At 42.1% G+C, this 15070-nt stretch overlaps 1 pseudogene; it reads left to right on the top strand.

The window, feature by feature from the left end:
• The first annotated feature begins 9153 nt into the window (after nucleotides 1–9153).
• On the top strand, nucleotides 9154–10176 carry LOC133377140 (DNA polymerase delta subunit 2-like; annotated as a pseudogene).
• Nucleotides 10177–15070: the final 4894 nt, after the last annotated feature.

The following is a 15070-nucleotide window of genomic DNA, read 5'->3' as shown; positions in this document are numbered from 1 at the left end:
CTACTGTGTCTATATTAATATATAGAAGATTGGACTTCACTGCTAAATGCTTGTGTGGAGAACTCCTAGACATGTGCAGAGTGTTCCCTTGGATGTGGAGGAACAAACATGGCCTCATCACAGTAAAATGGTTTACCTGCAGCTCAATCCTCTGAGTAAATAAACAATTCCTGAGAGTTACTTCCAAGTAAGAATACATAGGATCACATCTAATGCAGAGATAGGCACACCTAAGCATGTTGATAGCATGGGATAATGTAACCCGATCGCACTGGATAAATACTCATTTACCCCTCACTACAATAGTCTGCTAAAACAGTTCATCTAATCATAATTTATCTTGCTTCTTCGTTTCCAGTAAATTCACAAAGACAAATTCAGCACTGAATATTTCCTTTCAAATAGCTATAGCAGAAACTCTTTAGACACATGTATGATATAAATAACATATCTTTTGTCTATCTATTGTTTCTCCCCCGCCCCCTCAGATTAAGAGGTCTGTCTATATTGCTATCCTCACTTAAGTACACCCCAAATAAGAAAATCAATATCTCCAAGCAGGGCACTCCTGCTGTTTACAGCTACAGTCATATTTTCATTAATATCCTGTAATGGCCTGCATAAAATTATGCAGACACACATCACAACAAGGCATTGGGAGGGGAGTATTCTGATTGCTTGAGCAGATTGGTCTCTTTATCACATTTTATATCTGTGCATGCATGTGTGTGTCTGTGTGTTTATAAATTAATACAAATTACAAACAAATAAAGTCATAAAATTCCCTATGCATCATTATTAGTAAGGACACTGTTCGTATTCATTTTTTTAATTAAAACAAAAACAAAAAAAAGTCACACTCTAACAAGTAAGACCTGCAGTACAATGAAACTCAGTGTATGTATGAGCTGGTACACTACACATATCTTTCCCACTGAGACCCTGTGTAGTTTTTCATGGGGTCAAAAGATTAGCCTAGCTTAGCCTAAAGATGGGGGAGACATTCGCTTCTGTTCACCTGCTGTATTCGTGCTTTGTTGCCCAATAGGTGAACCAAAATGCAACTATCCTTTGTAATTTGAAATTTGTGAGGCAGTTCTCCAATCCACAAAGGAGTACAAAAATGTGTGCATTAGGGGAAATGGCGCACAAAAACGCATATATGAATAAATAGTGTACAAAAATTCATTAAAGTAAGGGAAATTGCTTGCAAAAACGTATTGGGCAAAATTGTGTACAGAAATGTGCATATTAGGAGAAATGAGTATAAAAAGGCATACAAATATTTGTGAGGACTTTTAAAAACAAAAAAACCCTACAAAAATGCAAACTGATATGGACTTCCGGGAAGGGTGACTTAGCCTGTGCCTGCTTTTGAGACGGGCTCCTGCCTCAAAAGAAGCTTATTCAGATATATCAGTCAGATTTTTTTTTTTTTTGACTGATTAAACTTCTCCCGGGTAGGGAGAAACGAAGAGATTAACCTCAAAGCCTATTTTTGTTGGGACGACCAGATCTCATTAATTTATGGGACGAGGTCCAGCCGACGAAGGTGGGACGGATTTTCAACAACAAGCTCTATCTGATAAAGCGAACGTTCATCTTATCTTCTAAGAGAGAACGCACTAACAGGCAAGCACCCTTCTTTCTATATTTTTCTTTTACTTGACTTAAATTGTTGCTGTTTAAAAGAGATTTGCCAGATTGATCGGTTTTTGACATCTCACTGGGGAGCCATAACTTCTCTCTGCTACTCACTAATTAATAGCTTATCTCTGTTTTTGTTGCAAAAAGCTGTCCTGGATTTGCATTCTAAAGATATACACAGAAGAGGGATTTCTATTCCAGATTTTTATTTTGAAGAATATTATATTGTCTGAGACTACTCTCTTTTTGGTCTATTTTATTTTGACGAATCTGTTTCCTGATGACCGCCATTAATTGTTTCGATCCTGGGAACTGCATTTTGTTTACTTAAGCATGGAGAGATAAGGCTGTCTGCTCTGTTTATACTGTGATGTCACCAAGTTTGGAGTATTAACCCAATTGTTGCTGAAATAAGAAGTGGTTTTCCTATATTTTTCTTTTAAAATGGCAATTAAGAAAGTGGCTGAGAATCTGGAAATAACTATGTTTCAGAAAATAATGGATGAGATTGAGATAACGAAACAAAACCTGCGACAGGGTTGTAAGGAGCTGAAAATTGAATTGAGTAAAATGAAGCAGGAGATTAAAGATATAGGGGTCCCTGTGAGAGAGGTGACCCTGGAAGGGGTCCCTGTGAGAGAGGAGACCCCGGAGATTGGAACAAACGTGGAACAGGAAAAAGATTTGGAGTCTATGGACTTTAGAAACAAAATCTATTGTTTGGAGACACAGGAGATTAAAGACATAGGGGTCCTTGTGAGAGAGGAGACCCTGGAGACTGGAACAGGGGTCCCTGTGAGAGAGGAGACCCTGGAGACTGGAACAGGGGTCCCTGTGAGAGAGGAGATCCCGGAGATTGGAACAAACGTGGAACAGGAACAAGATTTGGAGTCTATGGACTTTAGAAATAAAATCTATTGTTTGGAACTCAATGTTATCTCTGAAGAAATTAATGAAGATTCTAGAGATAAAGTTATCAATGGCATGGATAATCTTCTGGACTGGAATGATGTGATGGAGCCCAATATAGAGAAAATCTATGGAATTAACTGCAGCCATGTGACAATGGAAAAACTTTCAAGAGATGACCCAGTGTATTTTGAAAAAAAGAACAGAGATATGATTTTACAGCAGTATTTCAGCAACCTATTCAGAATGGATGGCAAGAAAATATTTGGGATAGAGGTAATTCCCATCAGACTCTTACTATATGACTATGGCTTTGACAGCAAGATTATTATGGAATACTGATAATGGAAGATTGGATACTGAAATTACTGGACTTAACAAGACTACTGAAGATGGAAGATGGAAAATGGAACTAATAGGGATAATAGAACAATGGCTACTGAAATTACTGAACCTAACAGATTCTGATGTGATGGATTAATTGAAATGTTTATTTTGACTATGGTTATGACAATAAGATTATCATAATTAGTAATGAGATGGATTAATCGATATGCTTATCTGGAAAAAAAAAATTGATAGATATATTTCTTAAAGAATTGAAACCTCTCTTTGACTTTTTGTGGAAAGAATAAAGTAATGTTTATGAGATTTGATGATTAAGTAAGATAACTACTGGAGGAAAGTGATTTTATAATATGACTTAAGAGACAGGATTGTTATATATTATAGACTTATAACTGATTTGATCTTTGACAAATGGGAAGTCAATATTTTACTCTTTATTTTTTTTTTTTGTTTTTTTTTTCTTTTCTTTTTTTTTTGTTTAACTATTTTTGATTTTGTTTTTTGTCTTTGAATGTTTTATGATTTCGTCTTGTATGTTTTATGAAAATCTGAATAAAAATTATTGAAAAAAATGCAAACTGATATGAAAATTGGGCGGGTTGAACTTTAGAGTGGAAAAATTAGGAACTGAGAGAAATAGAAAGATTCACCCATCCCTAGCGTAGACTCATGGAAGTATCTTTTCTGTTATCATCTCCTCTGCAGCTGAGATAACATTTAAACAACCGAATTGTGTTGCCAAGGGACAACTGTGTGGGTGTTTCCCTCGGAATTGGCACCACAGTGTGCCATTTATGTAGTTGGGTTAGAGACTGTGGAGGCTGGATCATTAGGGCAAATAGGGCAATGTCCCACCAGTCTCAGTTTGCTCTCAACCATTTAAAGGAGTGCTCTGAGGCCATTCCAGCTTATGTCAAAATATAAGTATTAGCAGCAGATCTGTTTTCCATTCTGTCACATAATGTGACAGGATGTGTGTTTCTCTGGTGCAGGACATGAAACATGAACTGTTTATTGGAGGATTATTTGCCGGATGTGAACAGTGTTGGAGCATGAGAAAAGAGACTAAATATTGACAAAAGGCCAGGCCTGGGTGGATGGGTGGATGGATGATGGGTGGAACTTTAGGGCCACTTTTGTTTGCTTATATACATAAAGCAAAGAGGAGCTCTTAGAGGGAATTGCCTTGTTAGATCACACCAAGTGCCAACAGCAGCCAGTCAGCTGACTCAGCATGTCGCATTCACAAGCAGGACATGAAGAGGAGAGCCTTTCCCTGTAATTTGTCTCTTGTATGTTAACTTGGTCTCCACATGGATATCTCATCATATTGACTATTATCCTGCTGCAATGACATGGGGGTGGGGGGTTGCAACTGATTTCTCTAGGACTGGGGTTGCATCCATACAGTCACATCCTGCCAATGTTTGTTCATAAGGAAGTCCCACTCATTTCAGGGTAGGAATTAAGGTGAGTACATGCAATCACTTATGAAAGGGTAACCTTACCACAGTGTACTTGTTTAACTAGTAGTTAATTTTATTGTGACTTTGAACCATAGGCCTTATGCACAAATACAGATACAGGTAGAAATACATACATGCTTTCCGTTAAAAATTTATTACAGTTTGTAAAATAATAAGTGGCTATATTGAGCTTGGAGAATTTATGATGAAAGATTCTCTTAGTTTTTGAGCGGCCAGAGCAAAATTGGCTACTGCAATAGTCACTGGGTTAAAATTATCGCATAAAAGCATACTGACCAATTCCTTATCTGGACAGGGTACTAAAACCTCTAAAAAAGGCGATAAGAACTTCCATCTAGGATTTTCATAGAGTGGGCAATAAAGTAAATAGTGAGCTAAATCCTCTATGGCCTTGCAGCCGTATATACAAAGGCGTTGAGCCACAGGTATGCCACTATAACGGCCTTCTAAGTAAGCTGTTGGGATGGCCTGAAAACGGAGGGCAGTAAAAGCCCTTCTAATATTAGCTCTATCGAGCGTGCTCACGTAGTTTGTCAGAGAGTGGTTGAGTTTGAAATGGGGATACCAGGGCAAAAAGGGAGCTGACATTATGGATGCCCGGTCCTGGTGAGCATCACAGTCAAAAAAACATTTGCGGAGGGCAACTTTGTTTAATTCGAGCAGTTTATCTTGGGAAAGTTCATATTTAGAGAGTATTGTGCTGCAATCTGATGCCCAACCACCAGATCACAATTGTTCATACCAGCACTGTTTGACCAAGGCAGAGTCATCCATTTTGAGGATTCTAAGCCAGTAGTGAATGTGGGCTAGATTGATACGTGCTGCGATTGAGGGGAGGCCTAGCTCCGCTCTGAGGTGGGGAGTCAGAGTCCCCGATGGAAGGCCTAGCACCTGTTTCATGAATTGATTTTGAATTGGCTCTAAGGTGGTTCTAGCAGATGTTCCCCACAGCTCTGATCCATATAGGATCTTCGGGAGTATTTTAGTTTTGAGAATTTTGAGCATGGGGAGAATAAGTTGGCCACCATGGGTGAAAAAAAACCTTTTAGCTAGGCCCAAAATCTGGGTACCCGCTAAAGTCGCTGCTTTTAGCTGTGGAGCCCAAGAGAGCCTATTAGACAGGTGAATTCCGAGATATTTAAAGTCGGAGACTTGTTCGATGGGGACCCCGTTTAAAGACCAGTTGTTTTTGGTGTTCATAAATTTGCCGCATATCATGATTTTAGATTTAGATTGATTTATCGCTAGGTTCTGGGATTGGCAATATTCCTCTAGTTTTAAGAGTATTCTTTTAAGGCCAATTTTGGTTAGGGAGCAAAGAGCCGCATCGTCGGCGTAAAGAAGGGTTGAAATCTTTTTGGTCCCTATGGAGGGGGGGGAGAAGGTGGGCGATGATAGTGCCGTTACCAAGTCATTAATGAAAAAGTTAAACTTGTTTAACTAGCTATTTGTGACCCAAACTTATTACACGAAATGTGTCGCTTGGCCTATCAATACCACTGGCACCTTTTTTCCTGGCACAAATAGCAGTTTTGTGCGGGGAGGGGTAATTCTCTCCCACACACACACACAAACACAAAAAGTGGCTGTTAATATTAGAGTAAAACAGAATAACCATGCAAGGTCAAACTACACGTTTAGCATACTTGATTGATAATTGACACCTTTCCCAGAATGAGTGAGTTCCCAGCAGCACAAAACTTCCCAAGACAAATGCCCTGAATACATTCAACATATATACTTGGAAACTACTTCTAAATCAATTTGGAGATACCTCGCTTTTTAAGACAACATTCAAGACTATGAAACAAATTATGGTCTAAGACGGGAATAGCAAACTGGCAGCACTCAGACCAGATTTGGCCCCAAATCAGTTTTATCTGGCCAGCCAGTGTGCCCTCCTGACCCTAATGTCACTGCAGATTACCTGGACAGCTCTGGGACAGGACAGCAGTGAGGTCAGGGCTGCACAGATGCAGCAGGGGAGTTAATCTGGCACTCCTGCTGACGTGTCCACTGTCCACACAGCCCCCCAACCTCACTGCCACTCTGCCCTGCCCCATTCCCATCCAGGCAGGCTGTACTGATGCCAGTATCAGGAGGAGGGTGTCTCCATGGCTCTTTCCCACCACACTGGCCACTACTGTATCTGGCCCCTGCTTGCTCTGTCAAATTTTAATTAAGGTAAGGGAGAAAGTCTGCCCACAGTTTTGCTCATAAGAAAAGTTTTATGCCTACAGGAAATAAAAATCTTCTACCCCATGGGTTGTATCTAATGTAGCAATAAGGCAGGGTCTCACCAGTGCAAGGATTGCCACTAGCACAACAGGACTTCCCCCTGCTCTCCCGTGCATCCCCTAAATCTGCCCTAAGGGTTCCCCCAACTCTCCAGAGCAGATTTGGGAAGGGTTGCAGGGCACATGTGGGGGGGGAGTAGATGGCACTAGCAGGAATCCTTGTGCTGACAGGACTAGTTAGGTGAATATGGCCTAACTTGTATGTATATAGCATGTATGTGAGATGTAAATATATACAAACCTATATGTAATTCTAGCCCTGAGTACATGGGATCCTTAGCTGGAATAGCTAGAGTGCCATCTCTACTGTGGAGCCTGAGGAGATCAGTTTGAACAGCCAAATACACTTCCAGCACTGGACCACTTCCAGGAAAAGAAGGTTTCCCCTAAGAATGTTAGAAGCTGGCCATCCCTGACTGAGGAGGTGTGCTTTTGTCTCCTCTAACAGTGGTTGGAATAAACCAAGTAGTGTTCCTTCATTGCCAGTTCCTTAATTAACAGACTGCATACTCTTCTGCTGCAATGACTCCAGCTTAATAGCTCACTTCAATTGGCCTGTAGTCATACACTTGACCAGTACTGTGGTGGCAATGTCAGAAGCGCAGGGTCCCTTTGTGATAGTCACAGTCACACACACTTTTTTTTTTGCTGCTGAGTTGAGAATGAGACCCTTGTTAATGCCTTCTTCCACAACAACATAGTCCCTAGGAACATGAAAATGGAGTGTTAGCTACTGAGAAGAGTTTTCTCAGCGGCTGACTCATCTCCTTTCACTCTCAGTTGGCTCCAGTCAGCACAAAAGGACAAGGAAGCATGTTAGAAGACTCTTCTTAGCAGCTAACATACTCCCCTTTCATGCTGATTGGCTCATAGGATGCTGGAGACATAGAGACCCTGCTGAGACCCTGCTCCCAAAAAAGTAAGGTGTCTAAGACCCCCTGAGACCCTGGACAACTGCACCCCTGTGCTTGACATAGCAATGGCAACATTGTCCTGCAGCAGGACCTGCCCCCTTTCACAGCCCCCCTCCCCGCCTGCCTCTAATGACTTGCCACCAAGTTGTGCCACAGGCATCAACATGCATAATAAAGAGTAGTGTGTGTCATCAATTCAAGGTCAGGTTCCTTTTGCCATGTGGCACATACAACTGACAATGTAAGCACAGTGCCTTTTGAGGCTAGGGCGCTTCTAAATATGCATGCAGTGCCCTTAAAAAAGGAGGGGGCCATGGCTTTGTTGTGTCTGATTCTTTCTATTGTTAGACAGCGCAACCCTTGGGATTACTCAGCAGTGACTCAGTCACTTGTACACCGAAAGGAAAGACACTGATGAACAAAGAAAAACCACAGGCTCCCGTCTTTTTATGATCAAAGACTGCAGGAAATCCATGTAGAATGGAATAATTTGAGAGTGCACAGAGTGATCTTTTCAGCTGTGCCTCACCAGCAAGCAGGGGAAGCCTAACAATAGAAACAATCTAGGCAACCACCTGGGCTACCAACATTTCAGGGGCACCTAACTGAGGCTGCAGAGAGTGTTGCTGTCTACGCCTTTCGAGGAAGCAGGCAGTGGGAGCCCAGCAGCTCATGCACTATGTGCTCCTCCATAAAAAAAAAAAAAAATCCCCGTCCATAGAAAATTAAGTGTGATGAGGACTAAATAAATAAATAAGTAATACTGCCACTATCATCAGGAGAAGGGGGAAGGAAGTGGCAAGATCCAGAAATGATTACTTTCAGTGACACTGAGGGAAGGGGGAAAGGGAAGGGAACAAATACTGACCACTCACTCTTGAGAATAACAAGACATACACTCACAAAATCTCAAGATTGTGTAGAACAGGTGTGGCCAATGCTTTTTTGGTGAAAAACAAATGAGGAGCTGATACTCATATCTTGATAAAGGTGCCATGGGTACCAGCACAAAATGGCTGCCAGCAGCAGCAAAGAAAAAGTGATGGTACTCTGTACAAGTGAGTACCATCACCAAAAAAGCACTGGTGGCCTCCAGATGTTGCTGAGCTACATGCAATCATCCCTGGCCACTGGTCATCTTGCTGGGGCCGATGCAAGTTGTAGTTCAGCAACATCTGGAGGGCCAAAGGTTCCCCACACCCAGTGTAGAAAGTTTGTTGTAATTTCTCTTGTAGCTTATAGCAGAAAAGCAATTATTTTAAAGCATTGAGAGCTCCCCAGCTGGAAACACCCAGTGCAAGCTGTGCAACTGACTTCTCACATTCCATCAGTGGACTGCCACTTTTCATTTCATTTCATTTTTTTGGTGCATTTTCCCCCTCCCTGCTAGGCTAGTCTTCTGGCGTTTCTCTTCCCAGTGGAGATGGGAGATGATTTTGCCCTGCGTGGGTGAGGTTGTCTCTATGCATTGGTGCCCCTCAGTGGAGGAAAATCCAGACACAATATAAGTCTGCTATTTAGGCTGCAAGGTCTGTAGCCCTTCTGCATACCATGTTCTCAGAGGAGGCTGTCCAATCTGCGCAGAGCCTCCTGACCTCTCCATCTGCTGTGGCCTCTACCTTTGACCGGGTACCCATCTCCACCTATAACAACTTCTGCCAGAACTTCAGACTTGGGGAGCAGACTTTCAATCAGCAGTATGCCCACATCTATGCCACATGCCTCATTCAAATGAGACCTTTATTGGTGGAGAGAGCCAGGCGCAAATGGGGGAACAACATTACAGTGAATAAGCTGTGTGACCTGCAGATAGCAAAGAAATGCTGTGTGGTGGGGACACTCTTCAAGTCTATGCAGCTTCAGCCCTCTATCCTGTGAGAAATCAGCAAAGAGCACAATCTGCCACCACAGCCTCCCCACGCCACATACATCCACCAAGCTTATGAGCTGATCTTGGAAGACAAGCTGCAGTGAATCAAACTGGAGGGAGCCATACAAATCAACAAGCTGGTGACGGGGACCATACTTGCTGTCTACGGCTCAGAGAGGGATGATGGCAAGTTCCTTGTTGAGGACCACTGCTTTGCAGATATGCCCACCCAGCTGTCCATGATGGGGCCTAGCACAGACAGGTTTGTCTTGCTGGTGTCCGGCCTTGGCCTCTGTGGCAAGAGCAGAGAGAGTCTTCTGGGCATGCAGCTCCTGGTGGACATGGTGACTGGGCAGCTGGGTGCTGAGGGAGAGCAGTGCAGTGCAGCCCTCATCTCCAGAGTCATTCTGGCGGGCAATTTGCTCAGCCAGAATACTCAGAGCAGAGACACCATTAACAAGGCAAAGTACCTAACCAAGAAGACTCAGGCTGCCAGCGTGGAGGCTGTGAAAATGCTGGATGAAATCCTGCTGCAATTGAGCATGTCTGTGCCTGCAGATGTAATGCCTGGTGAGTTTGATCCCACCAACTACACTTTGCCCCAGCAGCCACTACATCACTGCATGTTTCCCCTGTCAAGTGCCTATTCCACACTGCAGCTGGTTAACAACCCTTACCAGGCTAACATTCATGGTGTCAGGTAAAGGCGGCTTCTCTAGCTTCTTAAGATGCAGCAGTAGCGCTGCCCTATCATTTCCAGAGTGCTTTCAGGGGTTCAAAGCAGACCATGGAAGGGATGTTTCCAGCTTCTCCACTGCCCCCTGCCTTTGAAAGCCTTATGAGAAGTTGCTACCAGACTGGGACTCTGAGCAACATCATGGGATTTCTAGTGGGTGACTAGGAGCCAAGTGAAACTGTCAAAATTCTCATCTTATTTTTGCTATTGCCAGAAAGTGTAATGTTGCCTGCCAAGAGATATCATGTTGCTGTGTACATGATATTGAAAATTTGTTTTTGTTTGCTGTTATATTTACTGTTACATTATTGTTTTATTATTTTTTGTTATTAGGAAATCGTTTTTGCAACTGTTGTTTTTGAGATGTACTTCTGTTCACCTCATTGTAAGCCACTTTGAGCACATTTCTTTGTGGAAAGGCGGCATACAAATAAAATGATGAATGATGATGATGAATTTCTCTATAACTTAACAATATTAGTGTACATTCTAAGGTATCATACCAGTTCAGTGAATCAGTCTCAGAAGTTGGCATGCAAAGTCAACGGCCTGCAAAATCATCATCATCTGCAATATACATTGCAAAAGTGTTAACAATGAATTCTGAACTATAGTGCCAAACTGAATGTGATGCATAACCAAACGGAAGTGAAAAATGATTTTATAGTGAGAGATGCATCCTGTTCAAACTCTGAAAGATATAGACAAATTTGGTAAAGAGTTCCAATTCATGGAGAAACTCTCAAGTATTACATAGCAATGTGGGGGAGGCGACCCGTTTACAAAATCTTTGACATAACGATCTCACTATTTCACAGAGTAATTTATTTTCCTGCTGAGTCATCACATTTTTTTTATACTTGCACTCACTAGGCATTGTGGATGCCCAAGATTTATGAAAAAAGAAAGGTCCCCGCAGAAAGATGCAAACATTTTTAGACAGATTTAACAGTGTGCAGGAAGAGCCTTCTCTGCTTATTAAAATCAGCCAACTATTTCCTAGTCTAGACAATCAATAGCTTTTTTTGTCCTTTTTGCTGTTATCAGAAGTCATAGCTGATTAATTCTGTGGGAGAATTATTTTGGGTTGTTTTAACAATGCAGTGCTAGTCATTACTATACTTTTACTTCAAAGAATGATACTTTTCAGCTAGTAAAGCAGTCATCTAAAGAGATCCATCTCGTTCCCATTCTTAGTTAAAGGGATCTTCACCATCATTAGCAGACGGCTATGTACTGTTTCAGCAAAAACAGTGCAAGTCATTATAGTTCACTGCACCACCAACTCCTCTGAACAGTCCAATGAGTGTCACACCAGTATTATAATATTAACAGGGTGGAGGAAGGAGTGTTTCCTGTTTCCTTATTTGGTCACCTTTAAGCAGCATAGAGAGCCAGTGTGGTGTAGTGGTTAGAGTGTTGGACTAGAACCTGGGAGACCAGGGCTCAAATCCCCACATAGCCATGAAGCTCACTGGGTGACCTTGGGCCAGTCACTGCCTCTCAGCCTCAGAAGAAGGCAATGGTAAACCACCTCTGAATACCGCTTACCATGAAAACCCTATTCATAGGGTCGCCATAGGTTGGGATCAACTTGAAGGCAGTCCATTTCCATTTTCAAGCAGCATAATTTGTACATGATTTCCAAGACCAGCTTGAGTGCTAACTGGTAGTTTCCCCTTCCTACGTTCATGGTCCCTTATGGACTTACTAGGCAGTGTGACAGTAGCAGCATTTCAAGGGGTACAGGGCAGGCTTCAGTGGAGGTTAGGGAGCTGCTATTTTAATTTCCCACAAAACATTGTAGCAATGCTAAGTCAGGGGGCATTTTGGAAAATTAAAATAGTGGCTCCCAGACCCCCCCACACACACACACACACACTGGGGGCCACCTGTTGCTCATTGGGGCTTGCTGGGATGCAAGTGCTGATGTCAAAGTTATATGTATAGACACACACAGAAATAGTTGCTATAATTTAGATACAAACTTAATATATATCTCACCAAAGTGGGGAAGACACCAGGTGACAGCTGATCAGGTGCTCCTAACTGTTGATGGGCCACTTCAAGGCTCCTGCTGTCCCCTTTTATGGTTCCTTATCTTTAAAGCATACTTGGACTGGACAGCCTTCAAATGGAGGAAGCCTTCAAACACAGGACTATCCTCTTACCACCCATCAAAATAGAGGCCTATCCTTTCTAAAGCAGGACTGTATGTCTTGAAGCCACCTTTAGGCACAGAAGAGAACAGGGATAGGTTCAGTATCAGACCTAACAACTGGCAGAGGTGTGAAGAGTCTGAATTGTTGGTATAAAGCTAGGCATGTGGTCTCCTAACTCCGAATGGACAACAGAGCAATACCTACTGTAGTTCAGGCACATACTCTCTGTGTCCTCCAGGCCTAAATTCTGGTGCAGCCTGCAAAATAGGCTCTCAGTTCACTCTTTATTAATTTATTTGCTCCAGGTAATGTATAGATAGTGACCATACCACACACCAAAAAGAAAATCCATTTAAACTAGGGTTGCGAGTTCAGAAGGATCTCAGAGCCTGATATTTCAGGAAAGGGCCCTAGTGATGTCATTAAGCATGATACATTTAGCATCAACCACAGTTTATTAGAGCGAACAATTCAAACAAAAAGAAATATTTGGTTAGAAATTAAGATAGAAATCTTAATTCAAAGAGAGTGTTTCCATGTCCAGCTGAAGTGACAGGATCATTCCTTCTCACCTACTTAGGAAGCCTGGGTAGGAAACATTTAATTTAGCCTACTTGCTTCTGCAAGAAGGGTTTAAGTGCCCTTAGGCCAGACCAGTCACCAGAAGACCACTATAGGAAGAAAGGAGCCTAATGTTGCGGAGATGTTAGATAGGAGCACTCAGGGGTAAAGATGGATGCCCCTGAAGACTGCAATTCTAAACACATTTACTAAGGGACTAAGCATCATAGAACTCAACAGGAATTACTTCTGAGTAGATACAATTATGCTATTGGTAAGGAATGTTGGTAAGGCCCCTGCCTTTTAATGTGGCTGCTCCAAACTTCTTTACAGACTTGACCCTTCACTGCATACACAGGTTTAAGAAATGAGTAAGAGTTAAAATGATTCTCTACCCTTTCCTGCCTACCATGTGGGCTGCTATAAACTCACTTTGACAGCCAACCCAATTCCAGTGAGTAATAATTAACAGAGAGAAATCACACATGGTTTGGTCTACCTTCACAGGCAGTAGATTGGGAACAACAGCAGTTGAAGCCACACTTCCCAATATGTGAATTCTCTTTTACCACTATTGGGCAAGAAAAAAGCTGTTATGCAACCAACAAGGTGCATCATCAGTGGGTTTAAGAGGATGGAACTGAGTGCATGGAACCACTGTTGTTGCTTCTATGAATGTAAGGGAGTGAGGTCAGAGGTAAATGAAATGCAAATAGAAAAATAAAAGCAAAAGACAATGATGATTTACTAAATGCAATACCATACCAACAACAGCAAGATTCCTATTTGTAAGTCAGAAAGCTCAGCATCCCACAACCAGTCAGGGTTTCTAACCAAAACTAAAAATATCCTGGCAGCCAGTCAGCCAAGGTCACAGAAATCCCCATGCAGCACAACCTGACCCAGGGGGCTACAGTTAGTGCAGAATGTTGTGGCACGATTTCTGACATGAGTGAGACCTTAACAGCACATAATACCTCTGCTCTGACATCTGCACTGGTTGCCGATTTGCTACCAGGCCAAGTTCAAGTTGTTTTTTCCATGTTATGGGTTCCACATAGTACTTGTTCTCTTCTTGTAAGAAATCGATCCTTTATTGTGGCAGTACCTACACTTTGGAACTCCCTGCCTATTTACATTAGGCAAGCACCTTCATTGTACTCTTTTTGGCACCTGCTAAAAACATTTTGTTTAGGCAAATCTACCCAGGCATGTAGAAGCTATTATGCTTTTTATCTGTTTTTAACTCATTTTATTATTTTGAATGTTTTTAAATGCCTGTCTTAACTGCTTTTGCCAATTTTTTTTGTTTTAATTCCTCATGTAAACTGCTTTGAGATTTTTTACAATAAAGTGGTATATAAATGCTGTAAATAAAATACATAAATAAATTTTAGAGTCACTGTGGCCCTTGGGTATCATTCCACTTTTAGAAACAAAGGAATCTGCCTTATACCGTCTCAGGCCATCTGGTACCATCTAGCTCAGTACTGATGACATGGACTAGCATTGGCTCTTCAGGATTCCAGGCAAAAGTCTTTTCCAGAGACTGAATTTTAGACTTTTGCATGCAAAGCATGTGCCCTTCCCCTGTTTAAAAATGTATCTTTTAACATTGTTCTTTTCAATTCACTAATAAATGCAACATATATCTAGGGCAGATCCATGCCATGCATTTAAAGTACATTCAACACAGATTTGAAGCACTTGAGTCCCACCACAGAATCATGGGAACTGTAGTTTGTTAAGGGGGGGACTACAACTGTAAGGGGGACACTAGCCTTCCAGAAATCTTGGGGCAAGTCATGCATTTTAAATGTGAGTTGGATGTACTTTATATGTACTTCATAAACTTTGCCTGCATATAATTTTTAATTTATTTGTTAAAATGGAAAACAGCTATAAGTTTACTGTGTGACTATGGACTACTCACTGTCTGTCAGTCTCATCTGCCCCTCAGGTGAAAACAACCATGACCACACCAAGAGACGACCCTGCTGAGGATCACTGAAGGGGAATGCTACCCCCACACTCTAAGGAGGGGCCCTTCAGGGGGCCCCTCTGGGCTGCAGGGGCCCTCAGCCAGGGCCCAACCTGCCCACCCTTTGGCACCAGCCCTGCTGGGACATAGTATGAAGA

Source organism: Rhineura floridana, chromosome 1 (assembly GCF_030035675.1).
Source record: "Rhineura floridana isolate rRhiFlo1 chromosome 1, rRhiFlo1.hap2, whole genome shotgun sequence".
In the NCBI taxonomy this organism is placed as follows: Eukaryota; Metazoa; Chordata; class Lepidosauria; order Squamata; family Rhineuridae; genus Rhineura; species Rhineura floridana.
This window is presented reverse-complemented; position numbering and strand designations above follow the sequence as displayed.